Source organism: Macrobrachium rosenbergii, chromosome 28 (genome assembly GCF_040412425.1).
Source record: "Macrobrachium rosenbergii isolate ZJJX-2024 chromosome 28, ASM4041242v1, whole genome shotgun sequence".
Classification (NCBI taxonomy): Eukaryota; Metazoa; Arthropoda; class Malacostraca; order Decapoda; family Palaemonidae; genus Macrobrachium; species Macrobrachium rosenbergii.
Genome location: NC_089768.1, coordinates 6,197,501 through 6,219,339, shown reverse-complemented (window position 1 = coordinate 6,219,339; position 21,839 = coordinate 6,197,501). Strand labels below are relative to the sequence as shown.

General features: G+C 38.7%; 1 protein-coding gene across 1 annotated transcript in view; it reads left to right on the top strand.

Annotated features, from left to right (window-relative positions):
- The first annotated feature begins 1,787 nt into the window (after window positions 1-1,787).
- LOC136853991 (uncharacterized) overlaps window positions 1,788-21,839 on the top strand; it is an 833,204-nt gene continuing 813,152 nt past the window's right edge. The window contains exon 1 of the mRNA XM_067129935.1: window positions 1,788-2,219. The gene's annotated coding sequence lies outside the window, so the exon portion shown is untranslated. The remainder of the gene's footprint in view (window positions 2,220-21,839) is intronic.

The window sequence follows — 21,839 nt, the reverse complement described above, 5'->3', positions numbered from 1 at the left end:
ATATATATATATATATATACAGTATATATATACATATATATACAGTATATATATAAATATATATATATATATATATATATATATATATATATATATATATATATACATATATATTCATACATATATATGTTTATATTATCTATATATATATATATATATATATTAAATATATATATATATATATATATATATATATATATATATATATATATATATAATTGTATGTAAGACAGAAAATTTTTTATTTAGCGACTTTTGTCATGCTAGTAATCAAAATTAAATACAGTTAGAAACCTGTAATTCTGGGAATCAACATAAGTATTGTTTTCGTTACAGGTATTAAATGCCCGTGATGAAAACGATTTTAATCTCTAGTCACCGGGAACGCGGGAATCCAGCATAATTAATAACGAACCAGCAAAAATATTACTGTTTAGTCACTCAAAAACATTGGTCCTACTCCAACACGATCATGAGTACCTGGGGTTTCATGTGGCCCGTTCATTTAACTCAACTAATGATATAACTACTAAGGCGTTTTCTTTATGCTGTAAGTTTTTTTTTTTTTAATGTCTGACTGTTTTAGAGGTCATATGGTCATAACGAACATTCTTGGTGCAGGTTTTATGTAGGTGTCTCCATGAAGGATTTAAGGAATACATACAGACACACATACATACACACACATATATATATATACACAATACATACATACATACATACATATATATAATGTATATATATATATATATATATATATATATATATATATATATATATATATATATATATATATATACATATATATATACACACAATACACACACACACACACACATATATATATATATTTATATATATATATATATATATATATATATATATATATATATATATATATATATATATATATATCTACAGTACTTCATACGCTGGATGGTTTGGTAACGGTTATCACTCTATTTTCCGAAACATTCCCGTATTGATGATGATCATTTCTCTGCCGTCATTGATGAACAGGGCAGATTTTTCTCCTCTTAGTTTCGCCTATTTTTTTGGCGCTCCAAGTTAAGAGTTGCGAATGCTATCCATTTCGATACTGGTTACGTTCGCATACATCCTTGCTTTTTTATGAGGTTCCACACTAGAGAAATTGTACCAGATATTTTCTTCCTCGCCTGCTTTCTTGTAATGTCGCAAAAAAGATATGCTTACTGTCACTAGGCTCAGAAAAAGGAACTTTAAAACTAGTTTTCTATCCACATCTGAATTCAATTGATCATATGGTTAATTAGCGATGTGATCCTTAACAACAAGTTTAACAAGCTTTGCAAGTTCTTGCAAAGCCACCGTTTCTTATTCTCTTGCGATAGAGTAACTTAAGCTAGCAGGAATCTACAAAGCACTAATGAACTGAAGCGACTAGAGCCACGTTATGGATTAAGGTAATGAACCTCGTTATTGATTGTAAACAAACACCCAACCCTCTCGCTCAACGATACAGGCCAGACCCTTTATCAGCAAACTAACCCTCTACCTGCCTCTCCGACCTCTCGTCGTCTCTCATATCAGTACAATATGGCACGTAGTTTCAGAAAACTATGCTCTTCTTTTCGTGATATCTTGGTTTAATGCATTTGAATTTCAACTGCTTTTGCCCTTGCAAACAACATTATTACGCATAATGAAACTAGGAGTAAATAGTCCGATGATTTTGTGCGCCTGTGCAAACCGTCTGTGAGAGTGGAGAGGCTTCTCGCCAAAGCCGCGTGTTTACGCCAGACACCAGTTGCTGAGTGACTGTGGCGATGGTCGCGTCGACAAAGTCTTTCCGGTCCTTAAATCGTATTCTTATTTTAGTTTATGGACATTGGACGATTCATGTTTCCAATTTTCATTGTACATTTACATCACTCAAACCTTGAAGCAAGAAAAGTGTGCTGTGAATTACACGTGTTTGATTACTGACAGAGATATCTTTATTTTTATAGTGTTCTTTCGGTGCCCGAGTGCATAAAAATCAAACAACAATAAGTGGATAGAAAAGTTTTCCATATCCTAAACAGTTTTAGCTGAATATGAGCCTAACCCGGTGTTTTCTTGCAAATTCCACAAAAACCAACAAACGTTGAATGAAATATTTATTATGAATTAGTGAAAGTGTTAACGGTAGAATGAGGCGAGTGCTGTGGACTTCAACAAAATCCGCATGAATGAAGGTAGGTAACCGCTTGTTTTGATAGTCCGGTTATTGTTAGTTTGACGGCAGTCTTTTTGGACTTTAAAGCACGGTTAAGTATTTTACTGTGATTCATTTAATTTAGCTGATGTTTATTTCCTGTAACAACTGTTTTCCGTTTCGTCATAAAATTTAGAACGCCGGTAGGTAAGTATTATTACAACATATAAATGGAGTTTATATATAGTGATATAATCGGCGCTTTATAAGCTAGGTATTTAATAAGCACTTCACTTTTTATCTCTCGATGAGGCTGAATTGTTAAGTACAGGGTTTTTACATTATTTTTGGCCTGACATATGAACCGCGCCTTTTTCCGACTTAATTGCCGTAATGCATTTTTGGCCTTCATTGCCAATGGAAACCACTCACATTGCAGCAACAGAACGGCAAAACGTGCAAAACACACACACACACACACAAGAGAAGCAGGCGGAAAGTATCTGCGTAATCAGTAACAACCGTTTCTAACGTAACAGTTGTAAATCATAATGCATTGTTATTAGCCTAAGATAGTAAGTGTTGGAGACGGGCTCATTACCTCGAACTTTGCCGAAGGGTTCCCCCAGATTTGTCATACTTGCAAACTGACATTTTTTAAAAATCATTTTGTGACGTAGGGCATAGGTTTTTGCATTACATTTATAGTGTAAAAGCCATCGCAATAATTATAATTTTGACCTTTAATAAGAATTTATAAAATTTGTCAACTTAAAATTTTAGTTAAAAAATTTAAAGATTTATTAGTTTCCACTTATCCGATTAGCTTGATGGTATATACGTTTCTAAATTCCACCTGGACTTTGATTAGAATGAGTTAATATTTCTTTTTTCATTTTCCATGTGAAACAGAACCCAGTTTCTGGCCGGAGTAACGCAAGGTTGTTTTTTTTTTTTACTGAAAGCTTACATGACTGTTACATTATATGTGTAGATATATTGTGCAGAACCAATTTTATGGAGCAAAAAGGTTCATCAAAGATGCCGGGGATCTCGTCAAATATATACTGTACTGTTCTGCATTTATGGACATTTCATGAAGATGAAATTGAGAGAAGACTTATTCAGCGTGTTTTCAGTCATCTGCAAATCTCTCCCTTAATAGTAACTTGAGGCCTGCAATTTTACCATCACACAGCCATGGGTGTTATTTGATGAAATACATCTAAGAAGTTAACCTTCCATAGGATTGCTAAAGTGTTAATAATGATGTAAGATCTTGGCGAGAATGGCACCAACCTAGCTTAGGCGGTTTTATGTCCTGAGCGATTTATGCTTGCCAGTGGATTGTGGAAGGGTTTTTGTAGATGATATACTACTACTAACTAGGGATGGTGAAGGCGAACTGTAGAAATTAGTGAAAATATAAAAGGGCAAGTGTGAGTAAAGGTAACTAGTTAGCACGAAGTTGGAGCAGTGAAAGTTGGTGAATTTTTCCTCTAAAGTATAATTGCATTTCAGATTTGAAAATATGATTTCCCAATGTTTTAATGTATGCTTTGAATGTTTCTGACGTTCATTTTCGTAGCAAACTTCTTGTTTTTGCGATACTGGACCCCCTTATATCTGACAGTTAGCCTATGGGAAAAGCTGATGTTACTTTAAAAAGGTTCAGTAAACCTTACCTTAATCAAATCTTGCATTCCCTCATGGGTTTGATAGAATACAACCTTGTATGCCACTCCATTTTTCCCTACCGAAAAACCCAAGAGTCCCACTGTGTCCTCTAATAATCGTAGGTTATATGTAGTTACAGTATCTTTAAACCATTAATTTGTTAATGAAATGAAACATATGCATACATTGTATAAACTTATATATATTCTATATGATATATATATGTATATATAATATAAAATATGTATAGGCTATATATATATATATATATATATATATATATATATATATATATTTACCTGGGAAATGCTTATCATGAGCCAATTATAGACTAAATGAATGATTGTTATTCACCTCAATACTTTTCAGGGATCTGACTGCAGTTGATAAAGGTAATCTTAAAAAAAAAGAAAAGAAAAGGGGGAATATAGTAACTGCTTTTATAATATTAAACTAAACTCCATGTCTACGCTCTTTCATAGGGCTTTTAATATAACGTCTGATTGGAATCTTTTTCACAGTGAAATAACCTATCTCCGCCAATATTTCATTGATGATGACAGTTGCTCTCCATCCAAACTTTTTTATAAACGCCTCTGCAAATTTTTAAACTATCTTTCATCCTAAAATTAAAATACCAACAATACCACAATTACGATTATATGCAAGTGTCCCATTTATTCATGACCTAAATTTCTATCGTGAATTGAAGTTGTTAGTCGAGAAATTTTTACCTGCCATTGAATTAAAGCTAATACCCTGCAACCCAATGAATATTAGATTTCTATTTAAACATAAGGAGAAACTTAGGAGTCGTATATTTATTTAATTGCCCTAGATGTAATCTTGGGAAGTACGTCGGCTCCACACGGAGGTTACTCAAAGTGAGATTGGACTCTCATCGAGGTGTTAGCTATAGAACAGGTGTCAAATTGACTAATCCTGAATTTTCATGTATACGTGAACATGCACATGCAAAGAAATGTAAATCTGACATAAATTACAAAGATTTTAAAATTATAGGCCAAACTCCTAACGAACAATATTTAGCAATTTTGAAATCACTCTTCATTGAACAACTAGTTCCACAGTTAAACACCCAGTTTTCCTCAACACCTCTGTATTTCTCGTGAGTTTAAGTCGAAGCTGAACCCGGCCCGAATTGTCAGTTGTCACTCGGTCTGTGCCTTCAGCACCTTATGGTAGTCATTCCTCCCTATCCTTTGTACTTCTCTTTTATATTATTTGTATACACACACACACACACACACACACACACACACACACACATATATATATATATATATATATATATATATATATATTAACTTGATTTTTTGTCCCCGTCCTGAAACGTCGCAGCAACAATAAAGTACTTTGAAAAAGAATAAAGGACTGATCCTTCACCCCACACCTACTGATGTCTACCGGTTGATAGAACCCCTCTCATCCTCACTATACATATATATATATTAGATATATATATTATATATATATATATATTATATATATATATATATATATATATATATATATATATATATATATATATATATATATATATATATATATATATATATATATATATATAAATTAAGCTTTTGGTATGTTGGATGCTTGGGAAGATGTAGGACTAACTATATATATATATATATATATATATATATATATATATATATATATATATATATATATATAATATATATATATATATATATATATATATATAATATATATATATTTATGTAACATACTGTATATATATATATATATATATATATATATATATAATATATATATATATATTTATGTAACACTGTATATATATATATATATATATATATATATATATATATATATATATATATATATATATATATATATATATATATATATATATATATATATATATATATATATATATATATATATATATATATATATATATATATATATAATATATAATATATATATATATATATATATTTATATATATACTATATGTATATATATATATATATATATATATATATATATATATATATATATATATATATATATATATATAGAGAGAGAGAGAGAGAGAGAGAGAGAGAGAGAGAGAGAGAGAGAGAGAGAGAGAGAGAGAGAGAGAGAGCCCATTTTGGCGCCAAAAATTCGCTATAAAAACACAACAAACAAAAATGCTCCCTGTTGGGAACCGTATATGTATGTGTATATATGTATATGTGCATATATATATACAGCATATAGATACACATATGCATACATGCACACAAAGGCCTATAGCCTATATATATACACTATATATATAGGCTATATATATATATACATATATATATACATATATATACACACACATACATACATGCATACAAAGTCCTATTCGTCAAGAACTTTTTCACGTATTTGTAGAATAGGGGTGGAGGAAAGGAATTGTTTTGGAAAAACTGGGTTAAAAACTGAATTTCATTGTGGAAGCTCTGCGAGTTAGAAGTTAACGTTATACATATATATATTGTTACGTGTGAGGGTCTTGGTTGATCATGTATTATTCAATTTACGTAATTTTTACGGCCCTGCAAACCAAGATTACACGTAACCTGCCACTTGAAGCCAAAAGTTAACCTCAAAGACAGACGTTAATTAGCCAAAGGTCGCCAGTTAAGGGTTATTAACCTTAACAAAGAATATTTGAGATGAATTTGATTTTAAACGCAACGGTTCTTCCAAACATTCGGACGCGAGGCATACAAAAGCATCGAGATTTAACCTGATTTTGCTTACCTAAATCCTAGGTATTTTACTGGAATAACGGGGTTGAAGCTAACAATATAATAATTAGGCTTAATCTAGACTTTGTAAACACATATACCCTAAGTGGTGGCTGAAGGAAGAAAACAAAGAAAAAATGTGAAATACAGAAAAGTACTAGTCAATCGACGAAGCTTCAACAAGAATCGGACTTACCGTGAATGTCGAAGTCGCTGCGCAAACGAGGACCTCAGGAGTCGTATTCTGGCAGTCTTCCCAATTCACTAATTAAGATAGACGTAGGAGAAAAGTAATAAAGAACAAGGAATATCGTTCGGGCACGCACGCAGCGTCACCCTGGTTCCGTGACCGCTGGGATCTCTCTGACCCGACCTCGCTTCGTTCCTGCCAGGTGAGGGCTTATACCGCCCCGGGCAATCCGACCTTGACAAAGGCATCGTCGAATGCATAGAATAAAGCTTAAGGGCCACCATAACTAGGGGTCATTGAGCGTAAACCCTCTCTGAGGCTTAGGTCCCTAATGCCCTAGCATATTTTGTTTACAAACTTTCCAGCCTACTGCGGTGATTGTTATTTTTAAATTGCCTAGCCTACCGGCGGGCAGAGATGTTCTCTGTCGAGGTGAATCGGACTAATATTCCTACACCTAAATACATCGAGGGCGAACAGCAGTAATATTTATAAAAGCTCCCCCCCTTAAGAGGGCCTTCACTCCCTTTTCGGGCGTGAAGGTCTGTACTAAGCAAGCTGTTCGCCTCTATTAGGTTACTCTTCTTCCCCTGAGCAGATTAGTCCTGGTTAACCTACCTAGCTACAGAACTACCTAACCCTAGATAGGATATGAGCTATAATCACTACTTTACCTAATTCTAGCAGTACTAGAAGGTGCTCACGGTTATTATAGGCTACCTCCTACAATCATGATGCGTTTTAGACCTAGCCTAGTGGTACATTCTATGATATTCCCTAGCCTAACCTATCCTAACCCGACCGTAGCACCAACATAAGAGTTAATATTCTAACTAAATTACAACATGGTTTATGTTTAATACAATTAAAATTTACTAGTTAATTCATGAGGGTTGCCTCATATGACAAATGGGTGCCTCACTGAGGTCTTAGGCCATGCGTGTCACGAGCATCGTGGCTCGTTTCACAATAATTAAGATTACTGAAATTAGTTAGGCTACTTACATGATTACTGCGGCTCGGTGGTAAGTGGAAAGAACAAGGCTACTAAATGGATGTACCGAACTTTAAGGCGGCCTAGGCTAGGTACAAATAAAAGGAAGAGATCACACTGGCTACCTTCTCTGGGCAAGGGGCCAGGATCACTCTTAGATGTTAGGGCACTGTGCCGAGAGGGCACTAGTGCCAGGATGAGCTTATAGCTTCGCAACTACTGGGCTCTCTTCCGCCCCTTCTTCTTCTTCTTCGGGTTCCTCCAAGGCCTATCAGTAGCTGGCCTAGCAGGTGATGAGAGCACCGACTCCGGGGACAGGCCAGAAGGGCTAGCGGGCGCGAAGTCAGGGGCAACTGCAAAAGCTGCGGGAGGACTCCCTACTCCAGCTGCTGCGACAACCGGAGCGAGAGCGATCTCGACTTCTGCGTCCGAGGATGCCAGTTCCTGGTCTTCCAAGGGAGGGGTACCATTTCGATCCTCCAGGGTTCATCCCTGAGTCAAATTTTGCAAAGAAGAATCTTGCAAAGAAGAAGTTTCGGGTGCTGGAGGCTCTCCAGTCGCGATGATCAACTGCATGGGGAACCCTAAATCTCCCAGAGGAGGATTCGCCTCATGATTTAGACCCGGCATAGGGGCCTTTTCCATTGGTAGCTCAACGTCCGGGACGGACGGAGTCTGGCACTGCTCAGTGCTCGCAAGTGGCACTGGCAGCAGTTGAGTTGGTCAGGCATGCCTGATGAGGGGTCCGGAGGTGCACTACCCGCAGACGACTTGTGGTTGGCTGCGGCAGAGATTCCTGCCCCAGCAGGAGATCGTAGCCTCTCCTAGAGTTTTGCTCGGGGCGTCCGCTGGGCGTTGCTTGCTTGGGCAGCCCTCCCAATTTGTGGAGTGGTCTGCCCGCTTGCACGTCCTGCAGCGGTACTGCTCCTCCTGAATCTCTTCGCGGAGGGGAGGACCTCTTGGTGGGCCAGCCCTTCGCGATTGGAGAGGGCTAGGCCTGAAATAGGTTGGTGGCGCCCCTTCCGCAGACCACTTTTGGGGCGGAAGGTGGAGGTTTGTCATTTTGGGAGTTACAACTGGGGCCTCCGTGGAGGAGGTAACGTGGCTGCGGAGTGGCGTTGGTGACGGGCTTCGCAGAGAAGATCCCGACCCAACAAGAAGGCCACTCCAGGCCGAATTCCACCTACCACGCCGAGGCGGTGGGGTATCGTGCCCCAAGGTGTCATAACCTGGAGTTGGACAGTAGGAACGGTGATGGTGTGGCCCCTCTATCCACTTCATTTCCCACTGGGTTTCTTCGTCAACCATGGCACCGGCTGGCACTTGGGCCCTAGTGATCAGGCTAATGTCTGCCGCAGTGTCTACTGTGACCGGAAGGGTCACTGGCAGGCTAGTGCTCTGAAGAGGGGCCACCGAGATGAACTGGGTTTCCAGTCTCTCGGGGTAAAGGATCCAGTGCGGACCAGCAGCAGAAAATGAAGTGCTGATTAGGTTGACAAATTTGGTGGTGGGGACATGATGTGGACAGGCCGGAGATCCAGCATTGTAGTGGCTAGCAGCCCCACAGGATCTGCACGGGCCTTTTGGATGGGCTCGGTGGCCTGCAGTAACTGTTGGAGGAGAGGGCTGAGCGGATGAATCGGGAGCGGAGTTGTGGCTGGTAGGTTTAGGCTGCTTATTAGTGCCGAGTTTGTATCGGCACTCAGCTTCAGCGTGGCCCCCCTTCTTGCAATAGTTGCACAGGGTCTTGCTAGGCAGTCCATTCTTCGGGCGAGTGGAGTTCGAGAGGTAGGCCGGAGGGATGATTCGCTTCTGAGAGGTGCTATGCAACTGATTGAAGGTTTCCCACGAATCAGCCATGCGACAAGCTTCCATAAGTGTGGAGGGCTGTTTATCGTTAAGATATACCGCAAGGGGCCCTGGCACACATTGGAAAAGGTCTTCTAGCATGGTCCGATTGAAGAGATCCTCAAACGTCGTGCAGGCCAAGGAGTCGAACCAGCGCGCACGGACTGGGTTTTGTGACATGCCCATTCCGTCCAAGACCAGCCGACTTCCTTGGCAAGACCTCGGAACCGTTGTCTCCATTTTTCTGGGGTTATTTCGTAGGCCTTTGTAATGACTCTACGAACTTCCGCCATGTTACCTCTCTGGCTCTTCTCCAGTGAGCGAAGCGCTGCCTTGGCTTTTCCCTCCATATGCTTGGCTAGTATTAAGGCTCTCTCCGTCTCCGTGGTGCTGTAGTTATCGAAAAGAGCCTCGATCTCCTCCAGCCATGCTTCTGGCTCGTCCTCAGTCCACTTGGGGACTAGGGAATTGATGCTTGAAATTGGAGCGGTTGATGCAGCAGGTGTAGGACTGGAGGCTTGATGGCTAGCCATAGCTTCGGCATTCTCCATTTTCGCTCTCTCAAGCTCGAGCTCCTTCTCCTTTAGGGCTAACTCAGTTTCCTTGCAGGCTAACTCATGCTGTCTCCTTCTTTCTTCTCTTTCCTCTTCATATTGCCTCTGCTCGGCTTCATACTTCCTCTGCTCGAGTCTTTCTTCCTTCTCCCGCTTGGCCAAGTCGTCCACTTGCTCCTTAACCCAGGTGGTAAGTTCTGAGCCGGTGAGACCTGCCGCCGTCCCCAACCCCAGGAAAGTTTTATAATGCTCTGCTGCCATGGTTCTGGTGGGGAAGGGCGTCTAACCGGGTCGACTGGGCGTACTTGGGCAGCGAGGAAGTGTCTCTTCAATGACGTGGCACCCTTTCAAAAGGTGGCACTGTAGTTTGGGTGTGCCGTGTACAGGTCACACTGGTGGCACTCAGTATCCCTAGGCACTGGTGCAGGTTAGGTCCCAGAAGAACCTTCTCTTCTGTGTTCCCTTTTGTTTGCTTTAGTGGCACTTATGGTGCCAATGTGTTCCTAGGGACCCTCTACTGGAGTCCAACTAGGCTATATGGGAGGAAAGGCACTCTACACCCCCTGCAGAGTGCAACAATCGAATGAGAGAGAAAGGGAAGGTAAAAGAGAGAGAGAGAGAGAGAGAAAAGTAAGCTATTCAAGTGATGACAGTGCTGCAAATTATTGGCACTGTGGAATAAAGTGATTTTTTTTTTTTTTTTTTTTTTTTTTTTTTCTTTCTTTAAAGATCCTTGTGAGTGGCTGGTCCCAGTACCGGCCCCAGTGCTGGCCCCTTCTTTTTTCAGAGGGTGAAAATTACTGGTTGCTTCGGTCTGGATAGCAGGCCTCACTCGTGACCGACAGTTTATCACTGTATCGTAATTACTCTTAACTTGTCCTCATCTATTGTGGGACAGAGGTGTTTCTTTTATTTGGCTTATTGTATTCGAATTAATTAGCCTAGTGTCGGCCGTTCTTTCTTTGAAGAGGGTCACGTACACTTAGGTTAGGAATGCTTACTTGAACGATTTGAATGGAGAGAGAGAGAGAGAGAGAGAGAGAGAGAGAGAGAGAGAGAGAGAGAGAGAGAGAGATTTTCAATCAGCTAATTTCTTGCTGCTTGAGAACATGTAAACAAAGATTTTATACATGCACAATGGCATGGATCTTAATAAAATGATATAGATGCGTCGTCTTGGCTTCCTTAGGGATTACTTTATTATCTTAATTTTCCTGGGAGCCGACGTCACAAAAGTTTATCGTAAAATTTTAAATTCTCTTTATATGATTTTTATAGTAGGTATTCGTATAGGAACTTGTGGTATTACTCCTAACTAAGGCCTATCTTTCCCTGCCTAAATTATCTTTTGGTTTTGTCTAGCTAAGTCTGTCTAGCTAAGATATTAGGAGGTATGACTTCTACTACGCCGAGAAAGTAGTTCCAAAAGGGCTGGGAGCAGAGTGGTCACAACAGAGAATGACAATAACAAGGTCTTAAGATGGCGGAAAATCCCGTTAGGCCTAAATTTCAAAAACAACCTCGCGGCGCGAAAGAAACCAAAATGGCCGTTCTCTCACAAACAGTTCGAACAATTTCAAAACAATCGCGCGAACACGGCGGAGGAATCCAAGATGGCGGGTATTTCCTTTTAGCACCAAATTCAAAATAACGCACGAAACAAATGCAGGTATCCAGATTTTACTTTAAATATACCAATCATGCATAGCGTTTTACGTTACGGATGGAAAACTAAATTACCAAACAACTTTGTGTCTTTTGTTATCGTATTCCTCACCCGGAGATTAAACAAAAGAATGAAAAGAGAGATGCTGGCTTGCCTGCGTAAATTTACGTTGTTGAACGGTACTTTTATTGTAAAATTACTATTTCAGTTTGTTTGCTACTTCACTGACACGGTTTTGAATGATTCCCGCTATATGCAAACAATAACGATCGGAATTGCCGACGCGATTTCTAAATTACTTTGTGTACATGAAACGGGCTCCGCGATTCGGCCTTTGAATACGTTATGGACGACTTAACTCGAATGCTCCGAACACAGTAAAATGCCATTCATAAATTATGTCTCTCGTTATAAATTATGTCTCACTCTGTTTCTACACCCTTCCTACCTATGCTAATTCTCGCTACACTTGTTATTATAACTATTCTCTTGACTGCTTATTATTATGCCTCGTTCTTTGTTTGGAAGAGTGAAATGGAATTCAATATCTGACTTTTATCTTTGGAATTAATGTAATTTTAATTTCCTTTTCTCCAGATTCTTTCTCTAAAATGTACTTTAGATTCTACGCAAGGTCGCCAATGTTACGTGTGAGGGTCTTGGTTGATCATGTATTATTCAATTTACGTAATTTTACGGCCCTGCAAACCAAGATTACACGTAACCTGCCACTTGAAGCCAAAAGTTAACCTCAAAGACAGACGTTAATTAGCTAAAGGTCGCCAGTTAAGGGTTATTAACCTTAACAAAGAATATTTGAGATGAATTTGATTTTAAACGCAACGGTTCTTCCAAACATTCGGACGCGAGGCATACAAAAGCATCGAGATTTAACCTGATTTTGCTTACCCTAAATCCTAGGTATTTTACTGGAATAACGGGGTTGAAGCTAACAATATAATAATTAGGCTTAATCTAGACTTTGTAAACACATATACCCTAAGTGGTGGCTGAAGGAAGAAAACAAAGAAAAAATGTGAAATACAGAAAAGTACTAGTCAATCGACGAAGCTTCAACAAGAATCGGACTTACCGTGAATGTCGAGTCGTTGCGCAAACGAGGGACCTCAGGAGTCGTATTCCGGCAGTCTTCCCAATTCACTAATTAAGATAGACGTAGGAGAAAAGTAATAAAGAACAAGGAATATCGTTCGGGCACGCACGCAGCGTCACCCTGGTTCCGTGACCGCTGGGATCTCTCTGACCTGACCTCGCTTCGTTCCCGCCAGGGGAGGGCTTATACCGCCCCGGGCAATCCGACCTTGACAAAGGCATCGTCGAATGCATAGAATAAAGCTTAAGGGCCACCATAACTAGGGGTCATTGAGCGTAAACCCTCTCTGAGGCTTAGGTCCCTAATGCCCTAGCATATTTTGTTTACAAACTTTCCAGCCTATGCGGCGCCATTTGTCTACTGCGGTGATTGTTATTTTTAAATTGCCTAGCCTACCGGCGGGCAGAGATGTTCTCTGTCGAGGTGAATCGGACTAATATTCCTACACCTAAATACATCGAGGGCGAACAGCAGTAATATTTATAAAAAAATATATATATATATATATATATATATATATATATATATATATATATATATATATATATATATATATATATATACATACTATATGTATATGATATATATGTATAATATAAATATAAATATATATATATATATATATATATATATATATATATATATATATATATATATATATATATATATATATATATATATATATATATATATATATATATATATATATATACTGTATATATAGGCTATAGTATATATGCATAACATATATATATAATATATAAATATATATATATATATATATATATATATATATATACATATATATATATATATATATATATATATTATATATATATATTATATGTATATATATATATATATATATATATATATATATATATATATATATATATATATATAATATATTATATATAATTATGAAATGTACATTATATACTGTACTGTAGATATATTTTTTATATATATATATATATATATAATATATATATATATATATATATATATATATATATATATATATATATATATATATATATATATATATATATATATATATATATATATATATATATATATATATATATATATATATATATATATATATATATTTCATATAAATATATATATTAAGTTCATATAAATATATATATTAAGTTCATATAAATATATATATTAGATGAATTCTTGCCAGTATTTCAATCTTTAACTATTATACCTCCCTCAGACTAAATCAATTACCTGTTCTTTTCATTTTCTACTTGCAAGTGCTGTGTTAACATGTGTCTCAGGATGTGTACTCTTTGGAGATAGTGAGGAGCCTGTGAAGGTCCGCAGGGCCCCCATTTTGGCGCCAAAAATTCGCTATAGAAAACACAACACAGAAAAATGCTCCCTCTGTGCTTCATAATGGTAAGAAAAACACCTCTTTTGTTGGTGGTGCCAAAGAAAAAGCAACAGGAAAACTACTAAACGGTAAGGGGGACCCTGTTGGGAACCGTGATTTTGGGTGGGGGAAAGCAACAGGCATGTTCGACGCTGCCCGTAACGTATAGAATTCCCGATTTTCTGACCCACTAGTCTGCCTAAAAAAGGTTGTCCTGCTACGCTACATAAGAAGTATGTTCAATAAGTGATGAGAAAATGTCAGGAGAGACACTATTTTCAAAAGCATACACAACTTTGTCTCCTTCAAAATAATTGCCTGTCGCAGCTACACACTTCTGCATGCGTCTCTCCCAATCCTGGAAGACCTCCTCAAAGTCCTTTTTCAGTAGTCCCTTCAGGTAACTTTCCGATGCCTCTTTTAGCTCCTCTGTTGACTGGAATCTGGTTTCTCTGAGGCTGTCTTTCATGCATGGGAACAGGAAGAAGTCGCAAGGGGCTAGGTCAGGGCTGTAGGGTGGGTGTTGTACCACTTTCATTCCCCTGTCGGCCATCCAGGTGGTCATCACCGTTGACTTGTGGCATGGGGCATTGTCCTGGTGGAACCACCACTGACCACTCCTCCACTCCTCTTCAGTCAGAACTGCCTGTACTGTGCCAGTACTTATACCAACAGCTCCAGATAGCATCCTCACAGATATTCGACAGTCTTGCATCACTAACCTTTGCACTTCCTCAATGTTTTCCTCCTTGTGTGCACTTTTCAGTGCTTCAGATCTGGGTTCATCCTCAACTTGTTCATTTCCGTCAGAAAATCTGTTAAACCACCGATAGAAAACTTGCTTGGCTCATCTGTTCATCCTCATAGGCCTCCTTTAACATTCCATAAGCTTCTTGTTTGGTTTTCTTAAGTTTAACACAAAATTTGATGGCGTAACGTTGCTCCATGTTTTCCTGCAAGTGTTCACAGATCGGCAAACCGGATCAGACTGGTTCCACCACATTCACAGCTGCACTCAGACCTGCAAATATAGAAAGTTGCCAGTGTGTCATTTTATAGAATATATGTATGTGTACGTCACCATGAAGTTGTATTTTGATCAAATCATATTTAGTGTCACTCCTGACATTTTCTCATTACTTATTGAACATACCTCGTACGTAAGGCTGACCCGCTACACTACATACGTGATGCTGACCGGCTATACTACATGCATGAGGCTGATCCGCTACACTACATACGTGAGGCTGACCTGGAACTCTGCACCTATGGAAACTGCTAGCCTAGGCTACTTGTAGCCTATGTAAACATGGGTTAGGCTACTCCCTGCCTACATTAGAATGGACATTAATTTTGTAACAGTCATTTTTTGAACATTTCTGCTTTGTTTTGGGGTGGCGGAACAGCGCTTCATGCCTTATCCACATTTTGAATCATTCTTGGCAAGCTTGTATGTTCTGGCAAGAGGTAATGTTTTGCGCTCATGCTAGCCACAGGGGTTACAGAAAACGACAAACTGCATACAGGTAGTGCTCGAGTTACGATAATTCGACTTACGATAATTCGCTTTTACGATGGGGTTAGCAATTAATATCGATACGACAATATTTTGAAAATACGTATTTTTAAATTTCGCGGGTGATTGGCGCAGGCAACAACATACAATCAGGCAGCATACGGTGTACGATACGTTGGCCCGAGAGGCTGGAATAGGTACATTAATTCAATGAGCTGACCTCACTCGCTCTCGTTGTGTCGGAAGTTCAAATAGGTCAGTGTTCGTTTGCAATTTTGTGCGTTTGTAAATACAGGTAGTGCACGAGTGACGATAATTCGAGTTTACGATGGAGTTAGCAATTAATACAAGTACGACAATATTTAGAAAATATTTTTAAATTTCGAGCGGGCACAGGCAACAGCGTACGCTACAGTTGCCGTACAATCAGGCAGCAAGAGAGACCAACTTCTTTTTCTCCATCTCTTTATTCCATCTTCTAGTTAAAAAAGTAAGAGAATGATAAAAGTATTGTTAGTAACGTTATACTCTTGCGAAAATGCGTACAGCCATAAACAACCGAACGAGACTCTGTTGTTTTGCTAATAACCGAATCGAATAACAACTGTTTTGCTTGTATTTCAACCATCGTACGGTTAAACAATTATCGTAGTTATGTTAAAAATGACGTTAAGTACTGATATGTTTTTACACTACCCTTATCTGCTTTGGAGAAAAGATCGGCAAGGAAATATACTGCTACAGTAAATTTAAGCTGCAAGTTGTAGTTGAAGCTGAGAAAAGAATGTTCAAGCTGCTAATGACTATAAATTATCATGCATTGGCAACGTGGATGAAACTCGACAGCAAATAAAATTGGAAAGTATTTCAATCAAAACCACTGGGCATGAAAGAATACACATTACTGCTGTTTTCACGCCAATAAAAGATAAATACGAAAAGCTCGTAGTACGATGATGAAATCAAGAGAAAAAAAGCGAACGGAATCTTGATTTTTTTTTTTTTACACAAAACAAACGGCCAGCCGCCAACGTCATCTATTAATGGAAAAAATGGCTAAATTAATTTCACAACGAGACATATTTAAGTTACATTTCAACTTAAAAACACTTCGTATAACGAAAAATATATATGTCCCTTATAAATAAAGTATCTAGAGATTCATTTACACTAACTAGAAGCAAGAAATGCCCTCTGAACCGAGTTAAATGCGGCGAAATAAAGACCGCGTGATAGATTCCCAAACCAAAACATTTGATCGCTATGATCGGAGTTAATAATGCAAAAGCAATATAAGAATATTTACGATTAGATACAGTGTAGTAAAGCATAGCTTTTTAAAAGATCCATGGAAAAGATGCACATTCGTTATTTTGATGTTTGTATAATACGGTTTTATTATGTGAAAATAGAATACAGTATAATGTAGGCTAGGCTACCGTATATGATATACGAAAGTGCAGGCTAGGCCTTGTTTGTTATTCAATTTCTCTTTATACTGACTTATGTCAATCTGCATTGAACCTGCAGAATTAGCTGACACTAATAATTATTGTACCTTATATGTATAAAGTATACTGTGTAGTGTAGGCTAGGCTACCATATATGTATAGATGTTACGGATTACCCTAGTGTAGGCTAGGCCATATTCGAGTTACGATTTTTTCAACAAACGATGGGTTTTTTGGAACCTAACCCCATCGTAAGTAGGGGAATACCTGTACTAGGCTCCGTTCCAAAACATCACAATTCACCCAGCAATAAAACAAGTATAAAAAGAAAGGTAAATGCTCTGCTTACCTTATTCAAAATCTTTCTGCACCGATGGCTCATGCAGCGCCACATGTACACTGGGTGTCCAGTGGCTGGATGGACTCCATCTTGAACAAAACGGTGGTTTCCTGCTTTGCAGGCACTACATAACCCGGAAAAGTCCCCTAGCAGTCCTTGCTGGTACAGCCAGTTCGTGAATTCAGCAGTGTTCCGTAGGAACTCGAGAATTGTCGGAATGTACAGGTTCGTGTACACATTGAATTCTTCCATGGTGTTAACTTTCGGGAACAAAACCAAATCGTGACTCTCCATCACGGTGTTTAGAGGTTCTTTCCTCCATCTCTGCGTTTAGAGGTGGAAAGAATGCGTGACTCTGGTCTTGGCCTGGGCCTATGAATCATATTGATAGAACACATTGTGATTGGTTCGAAGTATTTAATCTGTAAGCCCTAGGGAATGACCTAGGTCAGCCTGAGATACGATTGGACAGAATTAAATTTCCCGCGGTCAGGTCAGGGTGACGTATGGCGGCAGCCTTAGGAACTACGGGCGAGAGGAGCGCTGCACTTTGGCCATCTTAAGAATTACGGGAGCGTGGTGTTGCGTGACACCGTTCACGTCAACTTGGTACTTAGAAAAAGTTATGCTCCGCTGAAAAAATTGTTGTTCAGGAAAATCAAGCAAATTGCTCAGGAAAGGTACTTTTTGGGTAGATTCAGTCACACTGAACAACATTTATTCTATGCAATTTTTCATTTAGAGGCGTTGTTAATGAGTTATAGGCACGTTCCTTGGTTGTCCACATTACCCGATAGTGAATCAGAGGAAGTCCCATTGACAGTAGTGAATTAACATGACGCTTCCTTCCACCTTTTGTTCCTAATTAAGTATATGAGAGATGGATGTTAGTAAAGTGTATTAATTAGGCATCCTTTCATTCACAGGAGTGATGTCAGTGCCATATAAATCAATGCACGTTCTCCTGAACCAAGATCTGCCAGAGATTGCTTCATATTAATTCTGTTGTTGTTAGAAATAGAATGCTACTTGGCTCTAGTGACCCCTTGCAGGTCGCCCTTTTTTTACATTCTTTTATTTAAAATGTTCATAAACAGTTCCCCCCTTTTAAGTTTGCCCTTTGAGTGTAAATAAATTAGTGTTAAGAATTAGAGTATCATTTTAATGGCAACCTTACCCTCTTTGAACTGTGAATATCTTGTTTAGTTATGGTTCATTGGCCTCTCTTGACAAGATCTTAATTTTACTCTCTTAAAGTAATGTTCAACAACCAATAACCGTAATAGTGGCGACATCTTGCCATAATTTGGATCGAATTTTAAAGTAAATTGAGTAAAATTCTCCGCCCAGTCTATTTTAATAATTGAAATGAACCTGCAAGCAATATTCTCATGGCAATTTGGAGTAGGAGAACGAACGGCATTTACTTTAAAAAATAGTGCATTGGTGTTCGTAAATTGGTGACTAGGAACTCGTAAATTCCATTCAGAAATTAATTCATTACCCCATTTGCCTGAGATTAGTGCTTGCATTGTCTGAGCTCATCAAGTGTCGAACATTAGTGAGAGAGAGGATCGGTATTGCATTCCATTCAAAGACACTTGATGGTAGGGTTGCAGGCTAGTTAGTTAGTCAGGGTTTGCCTCACATACTGGCAATGTATGCATGAATTAGCTAGCCTCGATAGACATTTAGGTAGTTGTCTAGTCAGGATTTCTCTTCGTTCATGAAGTGGAATTTTTTAAGTCCATGTATGTTAGGAAAATACCCATGCTGGCAACTCGCTAAATAAGCCAGGCAGTCCTGTAGTCGCTCGCCTTGCACTTAGCTTAGCTCCGCCACAGACCATACAGTTGCCCTCCACCCTGTCCCTTTTCCTCAGAAAGAATAGCTCATATTTTCCAAGTTACTGGTCTTGTAGAGTTACTAGGTGTGCTTTCAAAGTATCATTAACTGCTACATATGTTCTTGTGTCATTCACTCAGAAAAGATTCGTGTATTTCATTTTTTATTTTGTAAATGGAGAAAGAGCTTCATGTGTGTGTTTGTACATTTGTTACAAGTGTAGCACTATCTCCACTCAGCTTTCAGTCAGCCCGATCAGCTGATCACCCGTCTGTACTCACGACCTTGAACTGTCACAACAGACCGCCATTTTGTGAAAACTGTCTACTGTCAAACTTGGCGCGGACTTATGATTCATTCAATTGAGAGTTTTACTTTTCCTTTTATAAAAGCCTTTTAATCCTTACTGCTGCCAAGGAATTTCTTTTACATTCCTTTAACTGTAATGTGCAAGAGAAATGATAGCAGCTTTCATTAGCCTTTTATTTAAAAATGTATCAACTCTCCTTTTGTAAAGAAAACAAACTTACGTAGTAATTCTTACGATACATTTCTTTCATTCTTTCGAGAGAGGTCTTTTATTTGGTTTAGCTATCCTTAATTAATAACAACTCCTTTTTACCCAAATTGTTGGGGTCATGTTTTACTAAGTTTGCCATATTATTCAATAAATACAACTATTGCTTACTTATAGCCTTTGTTAGGTGAATATATTCAATTGCTTGAAAACAAACAAACCCAAAATTAAAGATACAGAAATCAAATCTCTGGGCATACATCCCATATATATCATAATATTGTACCATTTATTCAACTCCATTAATGCATTATGCTCTTGAACAGATTTGCACATATGTGTTATTTCTGTGTTAAAACACACAGCCAATTTCCTCACGCATTGTTGCACTGAGTGTTAATTTATTATTTTACTTCGCCCTTTGAGGAATCATAACCTATGCATTAAAAGGCTTCGACCAGATGCATTGTAATCCATTATTAATTCACAGTTACACCTGCGTGCCTACATCTGTAATGTCTAATTTCCATTCTCGAAATTTTTCCTTCATAATAAGGCTTTGACTCCATGTAGGCAAACCCTCGAGTTGTACATTAGTGTTTTCCTTACCATATGGGTACTCTCATTATAATTGGTACCTCCTATTGACACCACTTCCTTATTTTGCATACACTCTTTTCAGGGCAGAGTGCCATTTCCATTCTGGAGACTAGGCTAGACTTCACGTTAAAACCTTAGCGACATGTCTGCGGAGGAATACAAAACCTTCCTGGACATAGGGAAGGGGCTAGGACTCAAAGGAGAACAGCTGGCCACTTGGGTCCAGGAACAGGCCACTGCTGCTAAAGTGGAGAGACTAGAGAAAGAGGAAAAGCAAAGGCGATTGGAGTTAGCCTTGGTCCAAGAGCAAGCAAAGAAAGAAAGGTAAGCAAAGTGAATACGAGAAGTAGAAAGAAGCTCGGGTTGCATGAGCTAACCTTAAAGCAGAAAGAACTCGAGATCAAAAGGTCTATGCAGGATAGTGCCATGGCATTGGCCCAACACCGAGCCGAGAACCCCGCCGTGGCTTCCTCCCATTCCAGCATCTCTAGCATCAGTTCGCTCATACCTAAATGGAGCAACCCAGAGCCACAGGCATGGTTGGATGAGGTGGAAAGCCTTTTAAGCAGTTACCAACCCACCGAGACAGAAGTGGCCCTAATCTTTACTAAATATATGGACGGTAAGGGACGGGATGCTTTCTGCTCACCGGAGAATGGTGGCAAGGGGGATCTTTTGGTGGTCAGGAGGGCCATGTTAAAAGCCTATGAAATCATTCCTGAAAGATGGAGGCAGTGATGGTGAACTCTGCCAAAGGAAGTCTGTCAAAATTGGTCAGACTGGGCCTACCACAAGTCCCGGGCCTTCAGGCGGTGGTTAGACACCTTGGAGTGTACTGAATTTGAGGACTTGGCCAATCGCAGGCAACTGGAAGAATTCTTCCAATATGCCCCAGGCTCCCTGGCCCTAAATCAATGACAAGCAGCCTAAGCCATTCCCTGACTGCTATCAGATGGCCGATGCCTGGAAAACATACCATCCTTTCTCTAGCACCCCTAACAGGCACGTAGTTCCTTCCGGTCTCACATCATTGTCCGTCCAACTGAAAAATGGGCACCCTCCCAATTCGCCTTTTTGTACCCATTGTAAAAAGATAGGGCACTTAGAATCCCAGTGCAAAACTAAAGATGGAGCTGTTCCAAAGCCTCCCTCTGATTAACTCGCTCAGCCTGCCCAGACTCCTACTG